Source organism: Pezoporus occidentalis, unplaced genomic scaffold (assembly GCF_034315485.1).
Source record: "Pezoporus occidentalis ecotype Australia unplaced genomic scaffold, CSIRO_AGI_Poc_V1 ctg394, whole genome shotgun sequence".
Taxonomy (NCBI): domain Eukaryota; kingdom Metazoa; phylum Chordata; class Aves; order Psittaciformes; family Psittacidae; genus Pezoporus; species Pezoporus occidentalis.
The window spans coordinates 38,426-43,291 of NW_026915718.1; positions in this window are offsets into that span (position 1 = coordinate 38,426).

A 4,866-nucleotide genomic window follows, 5' to 3' on the forward strand; every position below is an offset into this window, starting at 1 on the left:
CTGTGTGGTACCTGTGGTCTCTTCATTGCTGGGGTGGCTCGCTTCTAAAACTGCCCACTCAAGATCCAGCTCCCGAAATGTTCCCTTTCAGTCTGCTGCCATGGACTGATAGTGCCACGCATTGACTGATAGTGCCACGCTGCTGCTGGAAGTCAGGTAGGATTCAGGAAGCAATGTTGCACACTGGAGCAAGTCCAGAGGAGTCCATGAGGATGGGCAGGGGCTGGAGCAGCTCCCTTACAAAGACAGGCTGAGACCATTGGGGCTGTTGAACCTGGAGCAGAGAAGCTGCCTGGAGACCTCAGAGCAGCTTCCAGTGTCTGAAAGGGGCTGCAGAGATGCTGGAGAGGGGCTCTTCATCAGGGACTGCAGTGATAGGACACAAGGTGATGGGTTCACACTGAAACAGGGGAAGTTCAGGCTGGAGATAAGGCTCTTCCCTGTGAGGGTGCTGAGGAGCTGGCACAGGGTGCCCAGGGAAGCTGTGGCTGCCCCATCCCTGGCAGTGCTCAAGGCCAGGTTGGACAGAGCCTTGGGTGACAGGGTCTGGTGTGAAGTGTCCCTGCCTATGACAGGGGGTTGGAACTTGATGATCTTAAGGTTCTTTCCAACCCTGACTATTCTGTGACCTGTGGTCCTTCATTCTGCCTGATGTGGGAAGGGAGAATAGTGCAAGCCACCGTCTGCTCCATCAGATGGAGGTGCAGTGCAGGATGCCTGTGTAGAATGGACCCATCCACGTGTGTCATCGTGAGCCCCAAACCTCAAAGAACGTTAAACTGAAATACACAGTGGCAAATGGAGCTGATCTGAAGATGCTGCTGTAGGGCACGTAATGGATTACAGGGAATAACTCTTTGTTTTGCCTAGGAAATGGATCAGGAAGCAGTTGGCTCTGATTTTTCTGTTACCATCCTTCCGTTCCCAGCCTCTTGTCCTCTGGGTGAAGCACATATCTGTTCATTCACTCTGAGTTCATCTATTTTTATCAGATGGTGACTCATGAGAGGGTCTCTGCCCCTTTTTGTTCCCCCCCCCGGAGGTGCTCATCACAAACACACAATTCTCTGTACAGTAAATCCTTCCCTTTACGTGCCTCACAAATTCCCATATTGCATCTCCTGCCTGAATGCCACTAATTCCTTTTCTATTGGATTCAACGTGCGTTTCCTTTTAAGTAAGCAAAGCATTTAGTCATAATGAGGTTCTCTGCGCTACCCTGTCACAACTCAAACCAGCATTTCTAGCTTCTAATTGCAGCCAGGCATGAAAAGTTCATTGCCAGGGAATTGCAGAAGTTGGCTCTGTGGCACTGAGATGCCCAATGACGCTGCAGGAGCTGCGCTGTTTACCGAGAGCTTCCAACCTGACCCAGACCTTTGAGCCTCATCACGTCAGCGACCAACTGTTGGAGGAGCAGCCCTGGCTCCTGGGAAGCAGGCAGGGAATGGGGTTCACATTGCCCTTTCTGGGGAGGGATTTAGAGGGAAGTGATGCAGCTTTGGCAGTCTCCTTCCCCGGAGGATGGGGAGGTACCTGCAGGAGAATGATCTGTTCTGGGGCTCATCTGTCCCAGCCCCTCCTGCGGAGCCAGGCTGCAGTTTGAGAACACGCTGTCACGGAAGGTCTGAAGGGAAGCAGGCCGCTTGTTCACGTTGTTCCAGTTGCAGTGAATGAGGATTTATTTGTCAGCTTCACCTTCCCTTCTCTACCTTTTGGGTTGTTTGTTTTTTCTTGTAAATGATACAGCTGAAGCCATCTGGTGATAACAACATCAGAGCTAGAGCATACTGTTCATAAACCTCCCACTGACATCCTCCCCTCCCCACATCTGAAATGTAATTCCAGTCAACTCACAAGCTGTGGCATGTGTTGTTACTGCAGAGCTCTCGCTGCCAGTGGAACAGTTGGAGATTGGAATTCCACAAGGAGATGGCAGATTTATCAAAACAACCTTTCAGAGCGCTGCTTTCCCCGGCTCCTGCGAGCCGCAGCCGCCACCGGCCCCGTTCAGGATGCGGCTTCTACCCCGCTCGGGCTTCTGATGCCTCCTCTTCCCCCTCCTCGCAGGGGTGACAGGGAGACGTTTCGTCCCCGGCTGCACTCTTTCATGTGCTGCCTTCTCCCTATTATCTCCTTGCTCCTGCTTCCTCTGCTCCCTTTTGTGCTGACCTGAAGGGTTGCAGCCTTCATCTGGCTGTGGGGAGGAGAGGAGAGGAGAGGAGAGGAGGGAAGGCAAATCTCTGCTGCGCGGCTCCTGCAGCAGGAGGATGTACGTGTGCCCTACAGCAGACACAGGCGGCTCTCTCCAAACACCAAATATTTCTTCCTGGCCAAAAAGATCTCTTTCTGGCTGCCCCTTGGGCTTTGTTATTACAGACTCGGGTTCTTTTGAGGTGTTTTTCTTATTGTGTGAGTTTTTCCAGATGAAAGGAAACAGCTTGTGTGCTTATGAGCAGAACAAACAGCAGAGCGGGGCGAGCTGCTGTGCTTTGAAACTCTCTCTGCCTTTGTTCTGGTTCTCAAACTGCTGCTAAGGACACACAATACCCGCACGCTCCTTCTTTTTTCCCCTCACACTTCCTTGAAGGAGGCAGAGATTTTCTTTTTCTCTTAAACTTCTTTCAGGTTTCTCAACTTCCGTGCAATTTACTTTGCAAAAGGCTTTGCTAAAATCATTATCTGGTTCAGGCAGCTTGGGCCGTGCAGTTTTCCTTCCTTTCATGACTTACCATTGAACTCGGGTTGCAGAATTCCATCACTCCCTTCTTTCTAATGCCTTTCCTTGGTTAATCCAATACGAAGCTGTTTAATTAGGGAGGGGTTTGTTCTGGGTGGCTGTTGTTTTCTCCTGACCTGCTGCCCACCTGGGTCTTTGGCTGCAGTTGCAGACACGTGCTGCAGCAAATACTGCCTGGGCAATTCCAGTTCCTTTTGTGTGTGTTCCAGCGAAAGTTAACTTTCAGTGAGGTGCTGGTGCCGATGGGTGCAGAGCAAGAGGGGGAACAGCAGGTGAGTGCTGGCTTGACCTGCCCAGCAAGAGAACAGGCAAAAGAAACTAGGAGACAGCAGGGAAAAAGCCAACTATCAGCCCATGAAATAGGTGGGGAAAGAACCTGCAGTCACCTGGAGGACTCTTGGAAGATATTGATGCTAGATAAAGCAGGAGAAGGGGACTTTAAACCCGGCTGAAGCTGGGCAGAGCACAGGTGAGAAACTTCAGCCAAGTGCTGGGCTAATTCTGGGTTTGGATTTTGTGTCTTGCTCCTACTTGATGTATTCGACTTTGAGACTGAGTTCTTCGAATCACTTGAGGAAATGTGTTAATTGCTGGGTGAGTCGGGAAGGGATGGAGGGAGGATTGCAGTTATCCCATCAGACCACGGGGGATCCCAGGCAGGAGAGGTGCAGGGGGTGGGTTTCTCTTTGAATAATTGAAAAGCATGAAAAGTGGCCCAAAAAAGGCAGTTAAATGAGCTGAGGGATAACAAAGTGGATGGAAATTGGAACTGAAACACTTCCCCCCGCCCTCCAGAAGGCAAACGATGCCCCTGTTACTCCGGAGCATTTAATCCGCATGCAGGGATGTGACTTCGAGCTCTGCCATCGGAAACGGAGCAGGGATTGAAGAGGAAATCGTTGACTCCTGCCGCTGGGGAGCAGTGTTGAGGACAAGAGCTTTCAGCTCTTTGTACCGAGCTGCTAATGAACCTTGCTGAGCCTTGAAGCAGCCGGAAGTGCTCATACCGGAGTAATGGGGTGAAAACCGTTCCCAAACTGGCGTTGTGCTTCTCCTGGAAGGCTCCCGGTGGGTGTGGAGCTCATCCCTGAGCATTCTGAGGCATTTAAAACCTCCTAGAGAAGGCACTTTGACAAGCAGGGCTCTGGTTCTGGCACGGAGGGAGGTGGGTGTGCTGGTCCTCAGTCGTGACCAGTGTGGCATCCTGGAGAGCAGCATCCTGCAGGGGTGCCTGCAAACCTCTTCCTTGCTGCCGCATCTAGTGTGATAGCTGGAGTGCTCTCTACCTGCTCGTTTAGGTGAGGTGAGATGAAGCAGGTTAAGTTTTAACCCAGGACAGTTTCATCTCATAATGGAGGTGGGTCCTGATTTCCTACCCACACCTACTTATTTCAGGTCTGCTCCCGTGCTGTTGTGCCCTTTGCAGTGGCTCTGCTGGGTCTGCAGCTACTCCAGCACTTGCAGCCACCGTAAAACATCTCAACACAAATGAGCAGGAGATCCTCTGGGCTGTAATAATGACTCTCTCCAGAGGATGTGTAATTAAAATGCCTTTTCTTTCCTCTCCTCTGCCCAGGGTGATGCCACTCCTGCCTCGGGTTCTCCTGCATTATAAAAGCAGACCCCTTGCAGCTTTGGTTTCAGTTGTGCTCTGCCAGATGGTGAGCCCTGAACGGGGTAGCAGGAGCGCTCAGCTGGGGCCTGGAACCAAAAGCGAGCTAGGAAATGCTCTTTAATGAGTTAGATGTCTTTCTTGGTGCTGGAGCCCCAGAGCAAGGGGAAAAAAAAAAGAGACATTTCACATACAGTCAGTGTTTAAATAGGCCTTTTCCTGCCTCTCACACCACAGCAATAGCTCCATCCCTTTCCAGGGCTGCTGGGACTTCTAAACCACCTCATTCTGTGAGGCTGTCATTATTGTGGGTGCTTTAGCGTGGAGCTGGGCTATTGGACATAGGTGGTGTTTTTGTTCCATTGCTTTGGAAGTCTCATCCACAGGCTCTGACATTGTGGTTCTCCCACATTAAATCTAACCAAGGCCTTTTACCCACTGCCCATGAGGCAGCACTGCTGCGCTTCAGTGCTGCTCTGCTGGCTGGGATGATGCAGGGCGGGATGTGCAGTGT